Source organism: Rhyacophila brunnea, unplaced genomic scaffold (genome assembly GCF_057557595.1).
Source record: "Rhyacophila brunnea isolate RB1 unplaced genomic scaffold, BYU_Rbru_1.0 scaffold_60, whole genome shotgun sequence".
Classification (NCBI taxonomy): Eukaryota; Metazoa; Arthropoda; class Insecta; order Trichoptera; family Rhyacophilidae; genus Rhyacophila; species Rhyacophila brunnea.
In genome coordinates this window covers 1,912,804-1,938,119 of record NW_028233277.1, presented here as the reverse complement: position 1 = coordinate 1,938,119, position 25,316 = coordinate 1,912,804, and positions in this window count along the sequence as shown.

The following is a 25,316-nucleotide window of genomic DNA, read 5'->3' as shown; positions in this document are numbered from 1 at the left end:
CTTTGACTTTTCTAAATATACAAAAAAATATATTTTTTATTTAATTTCAGAAAAAAAGTGCTATTATACAAAAAGTATCGAATGTCATGAAAAATAGTATGTGAATTGTTTTTTATTGTTATTCATATAAAAATTAAAGGGTTTTTCTTATATTAGGCATTCATTTTCAAATATTAACGTAATAAATCCAGGCATCCATCAGAAACATGATTTCTACCGAATATTTAATAGAAAAAGGCTAATTTCTAAACATTAACTTTCATTTCTATAATTTATTTTATTAAATATTTAGAGACCCACTGTACACCTATCAACCAGACATAAAGTAAGCAATAATTTGTGGTCATTTTGCAATAAAAACTTAAAACGATAATGTTAATAGCATCTATTGATTGTATGATTTAGTGGTTTGGTGATTTCTGTTTTAGATCAGATTTTCCAATTCTTTTATAAAAAAATCACAGTCGAAATGTGAAAAAGCCGTATAAAAAGCAGATCAAGATCGGGTTTGATCAAATATATTCATATACACATCAAAATACTCTACTAAAATTTTATTTTTCTCATGTGTTATACCTTAATACCATGGCGAAAAAGCGAATTTAAAAAAGTAAGACACTGATCCTATCTTTCAAAAATGCTTAGCACAACTACGGTTATTCAAATATTTTATATTTGATTAGAAAATAGTACCATGGGTATCTAATTTCACTAACTTAACAATCATACTAAAAACAACAAGATTTATGGCTATTAACACCAACAAAACTATATTATGCAAACTACAATGGAAGCAAAAAATATATTTTTCTATAATTTTTTAAAGAATCGACATATCTCATAAATAATTATTTTTCACTGGACATGATGTCCATGAAATTTTTAATTGGATTCGAAACAGATGCTCTAATTCCGGGTTTTATAACACTTATTACAGCAAAAAAAGACAATTACATAAAAATTTATTGCAGAAAGGCGCTTATTACGTATACTTTCTAAACAATATAGTTTATCTATTATTGTATTAGGAAAATATCAACTTTTTGTGATTATTCAAACACGATTATTATATTCTAAGGCATAGAGCTCTAATATATTCTTATTTCCCACCTTACACATGTTTCTTCCTTCAAGACTAATTGTGTATGAGGCCATATATACCAATATTAACATAGAAAAGCAAAATATACGGGAATTTAAATTTAACATATTTGAATTAATCAGAATAAGTATTATTAATAGATATTTATATGAGTTGTGGAGTGATTAACGAAGCAAAAATAAGACAAAAAATTTGATGATGATAGATTTTTTCGAATAAAGCTTAGTAAAACTATAAAATAAGAATACTAGAATAGAGCCAAAATATCCGAAAAAATAAATGGATGCATTATCATGCATATCTTAAAAAAAAATTAAAGCTTTTATTCATAAGATTTTGGACCTCGATAGCCATATATCCTCATGTAAATTTTTTTTTTATGACATTATAAAACAATTTAGATGTAATAAATCAACAAGATCGGAATCTTGCATTAAAAAAATAGCCTATAGGCAATTTCGAAGACTTTAATATAGGAAATACTTCAAAATAATTCAGAAATTTTTTAAAATCATCGAATAAAACTTATGGATACTTTGCGAAACTTAATCTTATTGTGGTTAATATGTATTGATATCACACATATCAAGGCTTCTTTGCTTGATAATAAAACTATTTTAAAAACTTCTTGTTTACTTTCATTTTTTTGATACAACATACTCTGGTGTTTAAAAATGATGCTTTCTATATATTTCACTATAATAAAATACTTCCCATCGGAAAGAATATCATACTTGAGAACCAACTCAACAATGAACCATATTATCTACAGTATGTTACTACACATATCCTTTTGAGGTTGAGTCAATAATTAATTGTTATCTTATTGATTCTGATTCGACATTCCTTATTTATTGGATGATTTCTATTCGTATATTTAATTGATGACTAAACTATTTGGAATTTATTTCATAGGGGAAGAATAGATGTATACATAACAATCAGAAATACTTATTCATGATTTACGAAAATAAACATCATCATTTTTCAATGACTTCAAAAATTTATACTGGGCAATATTATATAATATATTATTATAAATATATTAAGTTTACATTGTTTCTGCGGTGTTTCGTTATAATAAATATTGATAAGATGGAATAGACAGAATCATAACCACTGAAAATTCCTCATATATTATAATGATTTGCAAAGATATATGTTTAAACTGTGTAAAAAAATCCATGAAAGATGTCGTAGATCACAAAGATGCTAGGATTAGATGTCGCGACAACCTTTTGCAAAGGTACTATCCCCATCATAACTTAATTTTTTTCTCAAATTACATCATAAAACTAAACTTCGTTGATGGTTAAGAAAGAAAAATTATGGAAAATCACTTCTACGCATAATTATCATTATTTATGTGACCAGCGTAATAGAACCTTTAAAAAAAGTACATTGTATATTTATTTGTTAATTAGATTAAGGTTTAGTAAGTGATAATTTATGCTTTTATTTGTTTTATATATTTGCCGTATAGTTTTCTTTATCCATTTAATAAATTTAGTTTTGATAAATGCACAACACTTCAAGTTATATTTATTTAAAAGGAGTATTGAGATAGAGTTTAAATAAAATATGCGTAAGAAGCATGGAAATTTGTATATTATTAGACATTATTTATCGCTAAATTGGTTATTTTACCCAAAACTTGTGATTTTTTTTATAAAAGATTCATAAAATATATTTTTCTTAGTTCATTTTCAATATTTAGGACTATTAGCTATTATCAAATACATAAATAAATTTTATGAACACATACCGTTCATGAGTTATCCTAAATATTTAACTTTTTCATTAAATTTAGGCTTCAAAAAATGATAAATTTTGAGACAAATAGGTGAGACATGTACACAAAGGGGATGAATTTGAATGATATTTTTTGTATGCATATATTTTAAATATATTAAAATCTAAATTATGTGCAAATTATCAGGGCTTAGATGATGATAAGCTAGATATGATACCAAATATTTCTATTGTATAAATAAAACAAATAAAGAATGCTAATATATTAAATATAGAAAGAAAATAAATTTATTTCTGGTTATTCGAGATTCGGATATATAAAGAAACTTATGACTTTTTCATTCATCTATTTTTCATTTTTTCCGATTTCGCCTTAAAGTCTTTTACAAATTTTTTTTTAAAATTTTCAATCCTCAAAGCTTCATTTCTAGAACTTTCGATTTTTAAAGGCACGATCGATGGAGTGTATGCATTAAAAAACATTAACAACTCAGGCTCTAAGCCCCCCAGAAAGTAATTTTTCAAATATAAAATCTCAGAAATTTTTGAATTTTTAGAGTTCACATCGCGGGTGTAGATATCTTTAAATGAAAAGTCACATATATCGAAATTCATATCTTGATTGGTAAATGGATTCCTAAAAGTCTTATTAAAACACTCAAATAGAGTTGTGACATCAACAAAAATGTCGGTTTTCGTATCAAATACAGCAGGAAAGTTGATTAATTGCTTGCAAAGTGCATCTCTAAGTTCCTCTGGCACATGTATTCCCCATTTTTCCAAAATATTAGATGCCGAACACATATAATCATCCTTGGGATGAAAAGTCAAATTTAAAAATATTTTTTTCTCAATCTCTGTTAGACTTGAATATATTTCCCTAGTTTCATAAATTTCTTTACCATAAACTGTTACTTCACAAAAGTCTATGATCACAGGCGAATAGAATTTTTCGCCTAAATATGCGTCCCTAAAACAATATTGTAAAATATTGTAGCTATCATATAAAAGAATATCTTTAACAATTATATTTTTCCATATTCTTTGCAATAAAGGATTTTTAATTTCATTTTCAATCCTTTTTACTTGATCAAAACTTAATACGTTTGAAAACGGTAGAGCCCCTTTTATCCGATACGGAATTTCGTTGTTTTTTAATTGTAATAAAAGTTCATTTGGCAGCTTTACATCATCTAAAATACCCCAGCATGATTTCACGTTTTCACATTTAGAGTCATTTGATTTTGTTGAAACTTGCGGAATATTTTCATGTTTTGATTTATATTTATTTCTTCCTTCAGCCATAATTTTTTCAATTTTTTCGGTATTTCTCTGAGCTACGATTTTCCAATCTTCCATGTTTTTGTTGATTAGATGTTCAGCTTTGTTTTCTAAAGAATTATCCACAAGAGAAGGCATATATTTTTTTAGATTTTCTTCTATTTCATCGATACAATGATCATTTAAGACTTCAATTGCAATCTTTCTAATATCCTCACATGTGTCTTTATTTTTTAGATGTTGTAATTTTTCACGAGCCGTCAAATTTTTTAGAATGATCGTACCTTTCGTTGGACCGGAAATAAAACAACTGTAGGAAAATACGTAGCGCGACGCAGATGCCATAAGACGCTTAGAAGACAAATATTTTCGACTCTTAGTGGTTTTTTGTATGCTTATTACGTTAGAAGCCGAAAATTGGCCATCGTGCGCATGATTTTCTATATTATTACGAACAAGCATATCTGTATGCATTGACGAATCACCTTGTGCTGGCTGAATATCGCTAGAATGATTAAGTGAGTGTCCCCCCTTTTTTAAATTGGATCTATTTATTTCGACCGATACGTCATTACGGGCATGCATACTTTCGAATGATTTGCGTCTATGTGTTGTATCAGAACTATACCTTGTATTAGCGGTGCCATGAATTGAATTTCTTCCTAGAGAATTTGAAACTTCAGATGGTATGACAAAGCAAAAAATAGATAATCCGGAAATTAAACATTTCATGAGGGGATAAAAATATTTCTAATAAATCTTATCAATGAAAAAATCATTATCGGGAAGATAAGATAGTAGATATGGTATTCTGAGTTTTTGAACATAGTGACTCGTTTTACATAAGCACGAGTTGAGTAGTTATGGAATGCCCATAAATTGATTTATGAGGGTTTTTCACTTTTCTCACTGTGGAAAGCAAAATCCTGTTGATACAGAAAGGTTCTAAAGTTTAGATATTCGAGTAGGAAAAAAATTAACTTAGAACCAATAAAAACAATCCACATGCAAATTTAAGTTGCGTAAAGCTTCGTCTAGCTGTGTCTGGCATGTAAGAACAAACCACATCATCCGAAATGGTTATGTATTGACGTTAAATTTAATATTCTTATCTTCTTAGCTGTAATTATAGCCATTAACTTTTCATAATACAAACAATCACATATGTTTAAGAGGGTTTAATCTGCATGGATAATGATAAAGGAAGCATTAATATGAGGGTCCACAATATAAGCAAAAGTCATATTATTATGGTGAAAATTCTTTTAAAAAGGTGATAAACAAATAAAAATTTAAAACTTACAAACTATTTAATTACATATGATCATTCCATAAAAACAGAAAAGTTTCTGATTTTTTTGTGATCTTAAATATTATTGCTAAATTAACTAAGATATCATTCATTTTAGAATTAAATCTGTGTTGATTGCGGCTAAGGCAGAAATTCGTCTCTAAATTTATATGATCTCTAAGTGAATCAGATGAATTTTATCATGATAAGAAACTTTTTTTTGTGATTCCCAGAAATGGTTAAAAAAAATTAAAATGTATTTAATAATGAGAAATTCAGATTAAAAGAATTTAAATTGCATTTGCCAAAATATAAGCATAAAAAAATTTATATATCCTTTTTATATCGATTAGGCTAAACATTTTACTCAGTCTTCTACATTTGGGTCTCAACGATAATTAATAGGGTCCATAAGAGCAAAATATTTGCCCTAAGTGAGTTGATTTAAATGATGTTTTGTGTATGCATATATTTTAAATATATTAAAATCTATATTATGTGCAAATTATCAGGGCTTAGATAATGATAAGCTAGATATGATACCAAATATTTCTATTGTATAAATAAAACAAATAAAGAATGCTAATATATTAAATATAGAAAGAAAATAAATTTATTTCTGGTTATTCGAGATTCGGATATATAAAGAAACTTATGACTTTTTCATTCATCTATTTTTCATTTTTTCCGATTTCGCCTTAAAGTCTTTTACAAATTTTTTTTTAAAATTTTCAATCCTCAAAGCTTCATTTCTAGAACTTTCGATTTTTAAAGGCACGATCGATGGAGTGTATGCATTAAAAAACATTAACAACTCAGGCTCTAAGCCCCCCAGAAAGTAATTTTTCAAATATAGAATCTCGGATATTATAGAATTTTTAGAGTTCACATCGCGGGTGTAGATATCTTTAAATGAAAAGTCACATGTATCGAAATTCATATCTTGATTGGTAAATGGATTCCTAAAAGTCTTATTAAAACACTCAAATAGAGTTGTGACATCAACAAAAATGTCGGTTTTCGTATCAAATACAGCAGGAAAGTTGATTAATTGCTTGCAAAGTGCATCTCTAAGTTCCTCTGGCACATGTATTCCCCATTTTTCCAAAATATTAGATGCCGAACACATATAATCATCCTTAGGATGAAAAGTCAAATTTAAAAATATTTTTTTCTCAATCTCTGTTAGACTTGAATATATTTCCCTAGTTTCATAAATTTCTTTACCATAAACTGTTACTTCACAAAAGTCTATGATCACAGGCGAATAGAATTTTTCGCCTAAATATGCGTCCCTAAAACAATATTGTAAAATATTGTAGCTATCATATAAAAGAATATCTTTAACAATTATATTTTTCCATATTCTTTGCAATAAAGGATTTTTAATTTCATTTTCAATCCTTTTTACTTGATCAAAACTTAATACGTTTGAAAACGGTAGAGCCCCTTTTATCCGATACGGAATTTCGTTGTTTTTTAATTGTGATAAAAGTTCATTTGGCAGCTTTACATCATCTAAAATACCCCAGCATGATTTCGCGTTTTCATAATTAGAGCCATTTGATTTTGTTGAAACTTGCGGAATATTTTCATGTTTTGATTTATATTTATTTCTTCCTTCAGCCATAATTTTTTCAATTTTTTCGGTATTTCTCTGAGCTACGATTTTGCATTCTTCCATGTTTTTGTTAATTAGATGTTCAGCTTTATTTTCTAAAGAATGATCCACAAGAGAAGGCATATATTTTTTGAGATTTTCTTCTATTTCAGAAACACATAATCTAGTAAGCCATGCGATAGCAGATTTTCTAGAATCTTCCGAAGCATTTATGTCAAAGAGAGTTTTTATTTTTAGCTGAATGACGTGTCTTTTTAAGATGACATGTTCTTTTGTGGATCCGGAAAGATACCATGTATATGAAGATACAAAACGCCTAGTGGATGGTATTAGACGCTTAAAAAACATAGATGTTCGACTCATAGTAGTTTCAGGCCTGTTATTTGTGCTTGAAATCATTGCTCTATTATCACGTGCCTGATTTTCAAAACTATTAAAAACCTGTTCACTTGCAAGCAAGTTGGAAAATGAATAACCATTTTGTAAAGACAATTCATTATGAAATGTCTCTAAAGCGCATGCACCGATTTCTATATCAGAATCATCTAAGAGTCCGGATTCATTATTTAAGTAATTTAGGCTTGTAATGGAGTTTTCTGCTGGTGTATTAATTTTAGTACTGCCTGTTTCATTCTTGTGATCAATCGAATTCCTTGGTATAGGATTTGTAATTTCTGATGATGTAATAAAGTGAAAAACATAAAATAAAGAAAACGAGAAATTCATGATTTTCTAAAATTTTCCAGCTATAAATAATTAATTCACAACATTTTTATCATAAAATCACATAAATATATATTTTCTTAAAAAGAATGATCATCAATATCATTTATTTGTTTAGTAAATAATGATATAACTTAATCTACTCAGCATCATAACACTGTGGAAGGTTTTCTAAAAAAAAACAAACAAATTCTACATTCTGAATCATATGCTGTTCATTGAGAATTATGTAATCATTAACAAAGACCGCGAAATTTTTGAACAATTAATGTGATAAAAATATTATGATAGGAAGTTTATATTTCTATATTTAGTCAAAGAGAACTATTATGTAAATATATTTTTAATTGATCCATACGGCTATAAATTAATTCATAATCGATAAAAATGTTTTGCACATAAATTTTGAGTTAGGATTTAAATATAGGCCGAAATTTGCTTTAAGGCTGAAGTGAAAAAGAATAAAATATAAACTAATATATAAAGTCATAATATATCTTGTAAATCCTTTTTAAATATACATGAAAACCGTATTTTAATTGTTAACGCCTCGAGATCTATGATTTTTATTGAAATTACAAATAGAAAATAATTTAAAATTTACTAAGATATTTATGTATGGGAATCTCTACATTATATATCGTAATACGTGAATAAAAAAACCTCAAAGACCATAATATATTATAGAAAACTTAATAGATCATAAATTCAACGTATTTTAATCTATGCAATATGTGTATATACCCTTCGGGTATTTTTAGGCGCAAAACAGTTTAATCTCTCACATCCAATCAAATTGATACAAAAAATATTGCCAAAAAAGAAATATTTTAATCAAGATAAGAACATATTATTCCTTATTAATAATAAAAAAATGCACATAGCCATTATTATGTAAAAGAACTGTTGATATCCACAGAATATCTATAAATATAAATCTTAATGTTTTGGGCTATGTATCTATTATGAGTTGAAGCTTTTATAGACTTGAATTATATTTTTCTTCTATTTTCCTCATAACTCTGGCTTTTTCGGTTCAGAATATTTATTTTATAGAACATTTCTTCTTTTTTTAAGACTGTTTTCACCTAATATTTATAAAAGCATCATACTGATTCTTAAGACATGTTTTTACAAATAAAAATTTAATAATATTTTGATATGAATTCTTTCTCTGAATATTTAAATATGCTTTATTCTAAAAGATAGTTATTTTTTTTCTAAAATTTGTCATTATAGTAAATTTTCGCATAGTTGATTCTTAGAATTTCTATTAAAAGTTATATGTATGAAAATTAAAACGATAAACTTAATTTGTTCCAAACATAACATATTATAAAGCTGGAAAAGTTTAATAATTGTTTTTACGTCTTTATATTTTTTTTTGACATTTCTTTTAAAACTAGTAGGTATAGCAATTCAGTTCTCCCCATCATAAGATTTATTACAACAAAAATTTACCGAGAAAATGACTTGAAATGTTAAAATCCGATTTAATTTTCAAAACTGATACTCTATTTACACGTGAGATTTAATTTTATGTTTTCAATATAAGATACATTCCTCGTATGCTATTATATATCAAATTTCTTCCTCAGTAGTATTATATGATTGCATAAATTTCTTTTTAAATTAGGATAGAATAAGATTTTTATTTTAATTTCCCTGATATATAATTTATAATACATGAAGCAACGAAAATAACCGATTTTAGCTTAGATAAAGCTTTCTATGAATAATATTGTATAAAATTTTTATTTATAGCCGATCTAAAGACTCAAACTTTTTTTTACATTTTTTTTGTACCAACACTTATCCTATTGACTAGCTAAAATGATTTCTTTTATTCTGACTTAGTCGTCTGAGTCTTTGTGTAAAGATTAATTTTAATTAATAATGCCTTTAATTCTGCAAATTTTAGAAAAAACCTAATAAAATATGTATTTTTCAATATATTGGAGCATTTTGTTTTTTTTGTGTTCGGTAAATTTAATTCAGTCTTTTATTTTATTTCTATGTACCTGAAATTATGCAGGAAAGGTATTTAAAAAAAATCACAAGAAAAATGTATTCTATAAACAAAAATATTTTTCTTCCCGGTGTCCTCTGCTATGCATAATTTTTATAAACACTAATATTTTTTTAGGTGATTGTATATATACTATTCACCAGATTTAATTATCATTTTGAGGCAATTGATTTACCATATTCTAATAGAATGTGACAAGAAAATATTGAAGAAATAACCAGTGCTATCACGACAGCTCTACTTGGTACAAAAAATAAGACGCTATAAAAATGAAATTATATTTAATTTTACATACCGAATCTTACAGATTTGCAATAAGTGCTGTAATAATATTCCTTCGAATGAGTTCGAACTAAGAATATGACCATCCGAAAATGTATTTTCAACAAAATAGTACAGGAAGCTATAAATATGCCCATATATACGTTTAAGTAAACAAAGAACTTAATTCAACACATTTCGACCCAGAGAAAACATTAGTTCTTTCGTATACATGTACTTTTACATTATTAACAAAATTTGAATTCGTAAAAATAAAACTATTTCCTAAATTAGTTTATAAAAAAAAATTAAAATTTATTTTAGTAACAAATCAGTATCAAATTTGTAGAATAAAATAAATTTTATGTAATTTTTTAGTGAAAGTTTATATTTTCTATGAATATATCTAACCTAAGATAGAAAGAAAAATTTCAAGCAAAATTGATTAAATATGAATACAATGTTAATATAAACCACTTTATGAATTTAGAATCTAAACTATTTCTTGAAAAGATCTAATTTGAAAATTTTTGACGGTGGAAAAATAAAAAAAAATTTAAATAGAAAGAAAATTGTTGTTCTAAAATTAGAAAAAATCACATACAAGCACCAAATACGATGAACTTAAATATGATAAATATGGGACACAATGCCTGGATTTTCTATAAGGTTTTAAAGCGATTACAAGGCCGGAAACGAGGGATGTGTATATTTTTTTACTTTGAAGAAGTGTAATAAGCTTATATAAAAGCAAGAATAATGTTAAAAAAATATCTAAATAGTGAGATATTTAAATTATCATTTTTAAATAACAAAGTGGTTTAGGAAAGGCATAACGGTAGGATATCAAAATATAGATGATGCTATAAGAAGTATATTCTCAAAAATCAGCATGCAAGTGTAATCTGAAAAAAATATAAGTTTTACCTAAAAAAAACTTAAACAGAGACTAGAGATTCATGACTATGTGTCTGAGAAAAGTAAACATATAGCTTTTAGATATACTGTAGCGAAGAAGCTCGCTCGTCTAAAAAACAGCAATATGAAAAATAGAAAAGTCAATTTAATTTTAATTTTATCGAAAACTTAAATTTAAAGCACACTTAATGAAAATAAAAAGTGTAAACAATATCGACACGATCACTCCATATAAATTCATCATGCAAAATTATAGCAAAAATGCAATATTAAAACTATAAAAAACCCTACAAATGTAATGTTGAATATACAGATATTAAAAGTAGGTATAGTATGGTGGAATGGGAAAATTGGAATTAAACAGGTGCTGGATAATATGCAATGGGAAATATAAAATGATATTAAATATAAAGGCAAAAATTTAAGATACTATGTGATGTAACAATATAAATACGAGCTTGGCAGCATTTAACATGACCAATCTTATAGTTTTATTAAGACAAAGAAAATCAAGCATCACTTGGTATAAGAAATTATTGAAGATAAATATGCTGAAATAAAAATAGACACCAGAAAAAATAGACGCATAAGCATGAAGAGTCTGAATTTAGTTCCTTATATATGTGCAAATTAAGAAATGCATTACCACAATCTAAATTGATGCAAAAAGTATTTAATTATAAATGTCTTTAAAATCGAAAAAAAGAAAAAATAAATAGATTTAAATCCAATTGACATTATCTGCAAGTTTAATATAAAATTTATTATAAATTGTAAAATATATGGCTCTTTGTCTCAAAATATCAAGTATAATCAGAAAAAAATGGTTTAAAATTAGATCGAGGCATGCATTACCAACTAGAGAACATAACAAATACTTGAAACTAGTACATAAATATATCTTCGGTTAAATGAAGAAAAAATACACAAATTTTAGATCGGTATGTGAATTATAAAATTTTCATTTCTAAGCAATGGAAACCAAAACGCCTAAACTTTAAAGCATAAACTACACAAAGATATATTTCTCTATTGATAGGAAATTCCGGCATAGAATTCATGATTTTTCAAGGCAATCATATTAACATTTTTCAAAATATTCAATATGAAAAAATTAAATATAAGAAAAACAATTCTGTGGTACATAGCACTTATTCTGATGTATAAAATAAAACAAATTCATCAAGAATAAAAAATTATTGCATTTTTTTATATTTTGTTGGTATTTTCGATTTAAATAAGGAAATAAATAGAAATACGACTTTAAATTATTTTTGAAAAACAAAAAAGCTTAAAATATTTTTTTTGTTCAAATTACAAAAATACGCGTGATCCAAAATTGTGATACGAATAGAAAACCACCTTAATTGAATTTTTTGTTTATACCCATGTTTTTTTGAAGATAATTAAATTAGAAAATTGTTTAGACGAGCTTAAAAATAAATATCATTATACCCAATTTTTTACTAAATATTCTATATACCAATAAAATTACATGGAGGTTCAAATATGTATGGAATGCTTCAAATGATAAAAATCACGAATAAAAATCGCCAAAAATATTGATGGTTTTGCTGCGCTGCAAGATTTTCATTTATTTATGAGCAAGAACGTTATATAATCAATATGAGGATATTTAAAAATGTCTTAAACACTCGGATAATTCGATAGATAATTAATATATAATATATAACATCGGTGGCAAAATTTACTGATTGTACATAAATTCTTAAGGTTTTATAAAAACAAAATCGATTAGAAAACCAAGATTACTGACTCTTTTTCGATTAGAGTATCAATATTATTTTTCAGAAAATTAAATCCCTTCAAAAAAAATATTTTTATTTTTATTATTATCAAAATTACTGGAAAATTCGATTTTATTTGTACGATAAAAAATCATAGAATATTTCATATGCTCACCCGCCTATACTAATCCTACTAAATGCATCAGAAACTTGTAAATATACATGAAATTTCTGGAATGTGCGTACTTTTATAGTTTTTTATGCGTTTAAAGGGATGAAATTAGTTTTTATTAAAAACTAAAAATGATTTAATGCAAAATCCACTTGTATACTGCCCATCAAATTTACTTTTAATAGCATTGAATTTTATAATTTTTCAAAATAAGCTGTTCAAAGTATATTAGATATGGCTTCAATCTCCGATTTTTCATTTGCGGGTATTTATCCTTCTTTTTATTTATGCTATTTACATATTCGCTTTCACTATGCTTAGATTCAGGATTTCTTTGTATCTGGTTTAATTTTTCCGGTTTAATGTACAAATAACCTAGAAAAAGGTTTTCAATTATCTAAGCATAACTTTATTTTATCGGATGAAAGCATTGTGTTTCTGTTCCAAAATTTGTGTTTTCACAATAAAATCAGTTCAATTAGATGATTTGGAGTTTTCGTGTTTAAACGTAAAAGCTTTATTAAAAAAATTTAAAAATTTAAAAAATAATTGCCGATTTTAAATATTATTTTTTTGTTGTTATCAACCAGAAGTTCAAAATTAGCAAATACTAACGTATATTAGTTCTTCTGAAAAATCAAAATTTTTTAATTGTTTCGACTTAAAATCTATTGAAATTTTGTAAAATTACAAGAGCTTAAAAAAACCAGAGATAATGAGGTTTTATATTAGGATTTCATGTATGTATATATTCGAAAGTGCCTCTATTTTTTATTTAGATCTTAGATGAAATAATTTATACGCTGCTAATTATTATAAAAAATAAATTAAAATTAAAATTAAAAAATAATAATATATGATTCCTGTCAAAAAAACGATTTACATGATCACACTATCGACTAGATACCTTTGTTAGCGATAAAAGGAAAAAATTGATCAATTGAAAGTCATAGATAAAGCTGTACATAACTCTATATAATATTGAAATAGGAATCCAAGAAATCATGCACAACTTAAAAAAATCTATCCTGTAATACAAATTCTGAATATGAATATTAGCATTCGTCATAAATTAGGATTCGGGTTACAAAATACCAAGAGTAGTTTATTAAGGACTTAGGAGTATGCACACAAATAATAGGATTGATGTGTATACTGAAAAGAATACGTCTGGGAAGATGAAGGACATATCAAGAAGATCGTGAAAGATCACAGGGGAAAGAACATCAAGAGAATCTGTTCTTAAGATCATTTTAAAGTTTTGCTTCGAACAAGATCAAATAGAATTAAATATTTCAATCCATAAATAAATTTATAAAATTTTGTGAAAAACTTCCTATCATTTATAATGTAAAATAGTAGACTAACTTGATAACTTTTATGAATTTACTGGAGCAATTAAAAATTATATATCAAAAAAAAATGTGACGAATAAAACAATTTCTAATATGGAAAGAATAAATAGATGAAACCGGACATAGAAATTTGCTAAAAATATAAATCTTAATTAGATTTTATAACTGACCCATGCAATTTGTACAATATTCGAGCTGAAAAGAAAAAAGAAATGATTTTTTTAAGCATAGAAAGCCTAATGTATATATTTTTTTATTATTTATCATATTATATTAAATAATTTTCTCAAAATAGACGTAACGACAAATATACAAACATATAAATTAAATAAAAGTTTTATTTGATCAAAATTGTTAATATCAAAATTTATTATTTAAAATAACGACTTACTCGCATTTTAGCAACCTGCAAAATTTCGGCGATTTATATTATAGCACAAGTTATTTCATAATATTTTTAGAAATATTATAAATCATCACAGTCAATTTAAATTTTTTTAAAGATATCGTTTTAAGCAAAAATTTATTCAAAACAGTTAAAAAATTTTAAATAACATCTTAAATAAGCAAAAAGGTAATTCTAGATGCAACTATTAATATACTTGATATTACCATTACAGAAAATGAATACCAATCCCGAGTTTATTTTACCGTCATATAAATAAAATATATTTAAATTCTGTATGATTAAAACAAATTTGTTGAATATAAACCAGTTTTCACAATATTCTATACATAACGTTTAAAAGGCCGTTTTTCTTTTAGTTTTCTTCAATCATGCTCGAAATACTGGGGAAATAAAATTAAAAAATATCCAAGATAAATAAAAACATGGAATGTGTATATTCTTAAAATTGGAAAAAAGAAATAAAAAACGTGTTAAAGAAACAGAAATAGCAGAAATAATCAACTCGATCGTATGAAAACATGAAAAGATGAAAGTATAGGTTAAAATATGAAATATACTAGAAATCTGTTCGTTTTATTCTGAATCCATACTAAAATGACCAATATTAATGTGTATTAATATTCTCGTATGTCACTAATCAATTTTAAATTTAAAACAAGAACTCCACGCAAAGATGAGCCCAATTGAAATACTTTTCAATGGAATATCGCAACTAAAATATTTTTATTTATGAATTATAATCATATAAGATTTAAACCTGTATTTAAAAAATGAGGGAAGCAAAAGCAGCATATAATAAAAAAACAAACCACAGGCAAGATTGAAAGCACAAAACGAAAATATTTTTTTGGATTATAAATCAAGTTATTTTGAATTTAAGAAACGTAAAATACGATATAAAAACTTTCAAGCAAAAGAGGAATCATTTTGCTTAGTATAAAGAATTATCTGAGAAAATCCGTTATGGATATAAGAAAAAATTTAGCCATGTACTAATATAAAAATATCAAGAAAATTTAAATATCCTATAAACAAGTTAATTGAACTTGAATGGGCTTTACAATGATATATATTGTACTTTTAAAAAATATTATATTATATAAATGTATAAATAGCAACATCGCTATTAAAAAAATGGGATTTATAAAAATATTGTAGCAATAAAGGCAATTTTTTTATGTAAAATTAAAAACCCATAAAAATACATGAATCAGACAATAATAACTAGAAAACTAAACACATAGATTCTATTTGCATTATAAAAAAATGAAAAAATTACTTTTTAGGTGCAGATCGAGCAATATTAACAATCAGTGCGTTGCAAACGTTTATTATGCCATTTTTGCAAATTTAAGATATTTTCTGAGCTCGCACAATTACAAAATACGGAATAGGACCGATGAGACAATTCTTTCTTTATTTGAGATAAAACAATATACCTTCGAGCTTTTTAGGTTCATTGAGAAGATAATTAAAATGATTTTTTTACTCCAATCAAGAATATTATATAAATAATACAAAATATAAAATTCTTATGCTGTAAGCGTAAAAACATAATAATCTGTATTAGAAAAAAATCAAGCCGTAGATATTAACTGACATTTTTAAAAGCTATAATATTCTTAAAAGAATTTATTATATTTTATTGTCTATATAGAAACGACCTCACTTTTAAATAATACACCTTCAATGAACATCGTTGGCAATTTATAAGTGTTAATAATCTATATAGATAATTTAAGAAGTACTGCAATAGATAGATGATAGATGTGCCCTAATAAGCATTAAAAAATTATTTAAAAATGTTTACAAAAACCATAGAGTAGAATAACAAGCTAAAATAACATTGTAGATCAATAAAGAATGCATAAGTAAAATGTTAATCTCATGTATCGATGTAAAAGGCTAATAATTTAATTTATAATGACTATAAAATGTTGACTTGACAATTTTTTTTTGCAGAACAGAAAATTCAGTCAGTAAATGCTTTTACGACTAAATGAAAAATTTTAGATACTCAAAAAAATAAAGTTTTATCCTAAAAAACGCCTTAAAAAGGAAAATAAAGAAAAAAAGATTTATGCCACGATATTTTTTATATTATAAATTGGTAGAGCAGATCTTTTAACAAAATTCCATATAGTACATCTAATAATAAAAACAATTTGTAATTGAATAAACCACTTTATCTACATAGATAGAAAGTTATAGTTTTTAGAAATAGAAAACATAAAATTGATGACATTATTATGGAAAGACGCCTTTAAATAACAAGACTGGTAATCGAGGAGTCAAAATTAGCAATAAATGTTGCCGATTCAGACACAAGTGTATCCATTTATCAAGGGGAAAAGAAAAGCATCCTTTTATTCACGATTGTAATATATCAATAGAATATGGTAAACCTTTATAAAAATTTTCGATGAAAATACTATAAGGATCCCAAAATAAAATATAAACTAAAAGTAATTGCCAAAATATATATAAATAAACAAATAACAATAAATTTCACAAGTAAAAAACTAAATATGTAATTTTAAATTGGCATTAAAGACTTTTATTGAATCAGAAAGTGTAACAGGGAAGTTCTTTTTGAAGAATTCATACGTACACAGGCGTCGCACACAAAGAAGGATTCTTTTTTAAGAAAAAAAGCAAAAAAGAGCATCAAAAAATGTTATATTAGTAACCTAAATAAACCCTACAGTTTCATAAAATAACTTATACTTCTAAAGGGTTTTAACAAGAAAGAGCTGTTATATAGAAAACATGAGGATAGAGTATTTTTTAATTAATATTACATAAATGATTATAAAGTATAATTTTGAAAAGCTGAGCATAGAAATGGTTGTGTAAAAAAAAATTTAGGATTCAAAAATACAAATAACAACTGAGTCAAAAATATAATCGATCAATAATCGCATAAAGATGGCCATATATTGATCATCGAGATGGTGCATAATCAGAAACGCAGCACAACAAAACGAATACAATATTGATTCACTAGTAAAAATGCTTACCGGAATATGTCGATATTTCAACACCACAAGACGATTGTAATACAATATTCACGTGTTAACATGTCAAAAGAAAGCTGTATCATGACCACTATAAAAAAATTCATATTTTTGAGATTAGTATTATTTTACACTCGAGAAATCGAAACTCAAAATACCAAAGATAATCGGAAAACAAACAGCAAAATAACAAGCTAACGATTTAAAATTTAAATATATAGTAAATATAAATAAGTATAGAATATATGCAAGAAGGGATAATTTTTTCATCGCTTATATGCAAAAACTGGATCATATTAAAGGAAATAAGTATAACAAGTACCTCATTCCTCCATTGTGAAAAATATGATTCGAAAAAATAATTTTTCTTTAATTTAAAAATTTAGAATACGATAAATATCATCTTAATAGACAAGTAAAGTGTAGACAGTTGATGTTCAGTGTCTTTTTTTAGACTAATCAAGAATACTTTCATAGGATACATACAGAAACTAGGATAAGGGACTGAAATGATAATACTTATGTCTTAAAAAATATGAATTAGAATATAATTATTTATCAAAGAATTTTTACCTAAATATGTTCTATCGAGAAAGGTTTAATTGATATAATTGTACCAGAATAAAAAAAGAGGCTAAGAAATAGTAGAGCATTAAAATTTATGTAAAAAATTGTTTTTTCATTATATGTAATATAAATGTTAAAAGAATCAGCAAAATAACTCAAATTTTAAATTTGAACGAACTTTATTTTAATATTTTATTGAACACGAGCATAGGTTTTACATCGAATCAAAGCATTGATAAGTTTTCAGATGAAAAATGTACTTGTAATAAAAATAAAATAGAAAGTTTTGAATCTACCACCTGCAACTTCGCAACATTAAAATTATAATCAAAACTAGCTTCCACATCCTCTAATGTTATTTCTGTTGATTTCACGATTTAAAATAGAAATTATCAGATGAGAATGTCTTCTAATTTTCTTATTATAGTATTTTTGGCAATATCTCGGCGAGGCATCTCCTATCTAAATGTATTGAAGAGCTGATTAAATTAATGGGTGCTTACGTAAGACTAAACGATCATTTGAATATGCTAAATTGAACAGTAAGGAAATATTACGAAAATATAAATTTGGATGTTTTGCATAAAGCGACTTATTTTTCATCATACATTATTATCGATAAAAAATCAGATTGTTGCACTTGATACAATCTAAGAACAATAAGCAGTATTTTTGGTAAATTTTTTTAAACCACCATCATGATATAAATTCTCATTCTTACATTTAATACAAAAAAAATAAATATAAATGTTTCTAGCGAATATAATTTTAACTCAGTTAGAAATCAAGACAAAAGTTCTTTCCGTTCATTTTAGAGCGAATTGAAAATAGCGACATTAGAATATTAAATCAAAAAAGTTAGTTATCTAATATTAAATATTGAAAACGGAATTTATTTATAAAAGGCAGCAAATTTGATCAATAAAAGATGATAACGGAATTCAAAAAATATTTTAACTACCATACATCAATTGCGTTATATATATTATTAAAATCATTGTATATTTTCGTAGTTTACAACTGTAAGAAAATGAAGAAAAAACAATGAAATAAAGGATTAATTGTTAACCTTTTATTTATTATGTAAAAAAATAAAGAAATATCATGATATTACACATTTTTGATCTCTAGATTATACTTTGGATAATTTAATTTTAAGTTTATAAATTTTATATTTTTGTAAGCTAATAAAAACATTGATGATATTCATTAAGGCTATAGATCCAGGTTATATTTTATTTAATTCAGGAAATTTCATCGATATTTATATTAGCCTTGTAAATAAACTTATACTATCCTCTAAAAAAACAATAATATTTATATTAAATCGATATGTAACATTGTCGGATAACTAGACAAAAACACCGAAGCTCTAATATTAAAGTTATATACGCCAACTAAAGAGTGAAAATGCCAGCTCATTAGGGTTAAAACAGAAATTTAATTCATTGTCCTTGGTTATAAAAGTTATAATTGATGATTGTGAAGATATGAGATTGATTTAAGGATAAATCATTTCTGCTTTTTAGAGTTATCATAAAGAGTATTGATTGAAAAAGATTAAGTTTATAAGAAAAAGGCAGAAAGTGATGATAATTGATATTAAGGCTTGTTATATGATTGATTCTAGCAACATAGATAAGCATAGTTGCTTTGATGTTTTATATCATATACAAATAAAATGGAATATATTTATTGAGGTATTTACGAGTCATTACGTGCAGGAAGTAAAACGAGCTGATTATATAGATACAATTGTAAAGAAACTAATCGTAAAAAAATAAAGTTCAAAAACTATACGCTTAAAATATCTATAATCATGTTTCGTGAGAGGAATCTTTAGGCAATTACATATAGATAATTTTTGGAACACAAATCCCATCATGTTCCTATATAATGATTTTAGATTATTCTTTATTTTTTTACCATGCAATGCAAAAATTTCAGCTTTTATGTGCGAAAAATTATTATATTTTTTAGTTTTATGTAGGAATCCCGTTTTAAATATTTTCTTGTGCCCTTGATGCGAATTAATAAATATATTCAGTGATTTTGATAAAATTTATTTTTTTAAATTCATGATAAATATATTATTTAGCAAAGAATGTGTTACATTTACCTTCTTTTAGAGTTTTTATATAATATTTAGTTTTTAAAATAAAATTGTTCGGCTCTTGCTGTCTTCATACAAGCACTTTCATTTTTTTATTGTTCCTAAAATCCATAAAAAAAGGTTTTTTATGTATGGTATAATGGCTAATTACATTTTAAAAATAGATGTTAGTATGATATATAAGCAAAAAAACAATTTTAAAGCAATTATAACATGTACTTTCGTGCAAAAAGACTTAATCTGTAATTTCAGAGGTTTATTATTATATTTCTTCGACATGTCTATGTATTTTTATTGACATATAAAATGGTAAAATATAAATATATAAGTGAATAAAGGATGTATTTGATGCCGATCTATGATTCAATTAATTTTTAAAGTCTTCTTTATATATATAAGCACATAAATATAGATTCGATGACTATGTCTCCACTAAAATTATAATATATATAACAAAACTAATTTATAAATAAAGAAATATATATTCAATCACAATAATATATCGAGATTATTACAAATCATTATAAATGATTTTTCTAACAAAAGAAATTTTTTTAATATAAATGTACTATGTATTTTATATAGAAAGATCGTGTCTTATACAAGTACTTTAAGAAACTGACACAGTTATAAAAATTCGTGTAAAAATGAAATATAGATATAATCATTATAATATATTTTTTTGTCTTGAAAAGTAGTTTGGTTTTCTACTTGTGACAGCTACATGGAATTTGCATTTATAAATCCACCTAAAAATCGTCTTTTTTCAACTAAATGTTATATTGGTATGATATTTTGTTCATTCTATTTTTGCAGCAAGTAATTAAAAATTTTCTTATTTTTCTGGTGATGTTATATGCAAATGATCCGCTTGAATTTATCACATCAAAATAATCCATTCAGATTGATCCTGAAATAGAATTATGTGATAGTAAAAAATCTTAGAGTATATATTTCGAAATGATAAAATAATAATTTTTTTTCTTTGCTTATTCGCTTTGAATAATCTTGAATATTTTTCAAAAAATATATTTTCTAGATTACTAATATCCTTCTGAAATTCTTTTAGTTCACTTTTAAAATTCCAAAGAGTACTCGCTTTATCTATTATGCAATATAATATAATTCTTACAGCATTTTATTTACGTTTACAAAGAATTCTTTTATATCATTTACTAAAAGACTCTTAGTGATTTACTTTCTTGATTCAAACGAATAAGACCATATCTTTTATAAAAATAATGTGATTCTTACTTGATTTGATTATTTATATAAAATAAGTACAGCAACATCTTTTAGATTTTATTGTGACTTTCCTACTAGATTTTATTTATAATACAAAAACTTATAGCGTAAATTTAAATTTTCATCTATAATTCTTATTTTTTGGATTATGATTCAAAGGATTTTGGCCGCAATATTGGATTTCATTCAAACATTTTATCGGTATCTATGCTATTAATAAAGAAAATATATATAGGCGAAATCTGGACAAGATTCATTGTACTAAATTAAGCTGCCATATTGACTATATTTCTAAAAATATAAATTTAAAAGAGGCATCCATAACATATAAAAGCACATAAAACAATTAAAAAACATTTAATTATGACAAAAGCATATTTTTTTGATATTAAACTACATTTAAATTTTTTGTAATTGATTTTCGACAAATAGAAAATAAATGTTTCTAATAATTTCAATTTGTAATATTATTAAAATATTTTATTTATAACATCTAGTTCATTAATCAATGTAATACATGGACCTTAAGAATAAGGCGAAGAAGATAAATATGTGACAGCTAAAATCCAATTTAACCCGATTTATGCTATTTATATTTTTTATTTAACAGATATTTAGATATAGATAATTGCAGTAATCTTTAGGTACATATAAATTGTAAATAGTATATTTTTAGCACATATTATAGCTGTTTCACATTTTTTTTTAATTTGATAGTATTGCGGGTTTTGTATATTTATCACAGATTATATGTGTTTTTTATGTAATATTTTTAGCACGGTTTTGTTTATTTTTTTATGATAATATATCAATAAAATACACAAAAGTTTAAAACTATGCCCTGCTTTAATTTTTAAGTAAACCATAACCGGATTTTTTTTATATTTCTTAAGCCTTTTTATTTTTATATTTGACATATCAGTGTGATAATTGATTATATTTATTATTTATGGGTTAAGTTTCTAGCTATTAATTCCATCTACTAAGACGTAGTAAGCCTATTGGGAAAATTGCACAACACCTTGATACATATTGATTATATCTATATAAAACAGAGTTTTATTTTTTACAGAATATTAATGTTGCATTAAAAACATTCACAAGAAATGTAGAGGGTTTAATATTTTCAAAACAATGTTTTACATTCTATCAAATCGACCTTTCACATCTTGAAAAAAACATAAAAGCCATAATTTCTATATATTTCGTTTATGTATGCTTCTAAATTCGAATTAAGCTTAAAAACAAGTATTTTTGATATAAATAAAGTTATTAGCAGGAAAAACAATGCGTAAATTAGATATTTTAAAATTCATCATGGAATTAGTCAGCATATAAGCACTTTATTTCAGATTTTTTAAATAAGCTTAAATATAATTCGTTTTATCAAGAAAAATACAATAAATTTAAATGATATTAGATGCAATTAATTGATTTTAATGCTCTGGGGTTATTAAGGGTTTATTTTAGAAATATAATTCTAGATTTCTCTTCTTAAATATATTATTATTACACCCCGTGAACACGTCTTATTTATACTTTGTGCATCTTTTGCCATGCCTTTGTCCATTCAAAAGTTTTTAGTCAAAGAGTTTTTAAGTTAAAAGGCATTTAAAAACCAACATAAAAAATTAGATAATTTTAATCGAACAATAAATGGCATAATAATGTAATGTAAATAAGGCATTCAAGTGTTTTATTTGGATTAAAATATAACAAAAAATGAATCCGTCTTTTGTAAAATAAATATGGTTCTAAAACCTTTTTTGTTTCTGCTATACATTTAAATGTTAAAATAAAATAATATGGCCACACATGTTCATATAGGCTCTAATTTTCATACTTAAATTTTAAAACGCAATGAAATAATAAAAACTCTAAGATTATGTACTACATAATTTATATTTATATCAATATTATTTTTTAAACAAATTTCATTGATGCATTACACAGGTCTATAAATATTTGAATTCCATATAAATTTATAACTACTTAAGCCTTGATTTGAATTATTATTTCTTTAATAAATCTCAAAGGTCTATAGTTTCAGAATTCCATATAAATTTATAACTACTTCAGTTTTGATTTTTATTGATATTTCATTGATAAATCACAAAAGTCTGAAATATTTGAATTCCATATAAATTTATAATTACTTGAGTCTCATTTAAATTATTTTTTCAACACCCTTAATAAATGGAAGGAGTACGAAAATATTCAAAAGACTTACTCACAAAGATACCAATATTCGAAGTTGATCCAGTTCTCCTGAACCAAACGATTTCCGACTTTCTAAAGTCACAAGAAGGACTAATAAATTTACCCAAGAATGTCGATATAATAAAAACTGGGTTTGCCAAGGAGATGCCACCGACAGATTGCGATTGGTATTATAAAAGAGCAGCGAGTGTTTTCAGACGCATTCTTTTATTGAGTATGGATGAAAATAAGGCTTCACAAGGAATAGGAACTCATTATTTTGCAAGGAAATATTCTACGAGAAAGAATCGTGGAGTTAGGCCTTCTCAAATGGTGAAAGGTGCGACTGGCCATATTAAAGCAATTTTGGTTGATTTTGAGAAAATGGGATGGATCAAAAAATCAGAAGTTGGCTATAAAGCTGATAAACAAGGATTCGAGGCTATGCGTGAATTTGTTGAAAAAATTAAATAAATTATCCTAAGTTGATTTTGGTTGTGTATTTTTAATAAGCTATAATTTGAAATAAATTTACATTACAAATAATAATACTGTCTAAATTAAACCATAAATTTTAATTATGGGATAATTTTGTTATTGTAATTTTAGATTTCCTCTTCAAGCATAATGTGATATAACCATGAGCCCATTATATCTATACATATGTCCATATCCTCATCTCTTACATCTTTTCGTTATTCTTCTATTTTCAAGACCTATTAACTCAAGGTTTTCTCAATCCTATAGTTTGGATATGTGCACTAATATATTTTTTTTACTTCGAGTTTCTTCTATCAAATACGTATATAAAAAACAAAAATAATTTTTGTTTATATCAATGGCATTATACAGGGTTGATTATGATTACACCTCTGACAATCATTTTGTATAATCTTTTTAGGAACATATACAAAATGATAAATGGGCTTGAAACAGCCGTTGTTCTGCAAGAACAAAATGAATTAGATTGAAAATTTCGAAAGTATCGTTTATCTATAAAATGTTTTAATAAATTTTATATTTTAATGGCGCTAACCCAACCAGTAATATAAGAAAATATATCAAAATTATAATTATGACTCTATAAGAAAAACTACAATGTTTCCGACAAAAAAATAAAAATTTTTGTTTCATTCTAACAATGTTTTATAGTATCATCGTGCATAACAACAGGCATTGATAATAAATAAAATAAATCAAAAGCATATTGTAATTTTAAGCTAAATTTAAATTTTTTTGATAATATATCAAATAAATCCATTGCATATTGATAAAATAAAAATATACCCTTGAAAAATAAATTACGCCTAGTTTTGTGATTTTCTTATTTAATTTTTTTTGATTATATAAAAAAAATATAGACGATACACTACCAGATCTTACCGAACTTTTTTAAACTAGAAAAAACATAATTTAAAGCTTAAAAGGCTAAGTTTTCGGTTTTATATGTTTAAAAACAAAACGAAACCACAAATTTAAAGAAAATAATATAAACAATTATCAAAGTGGAAGC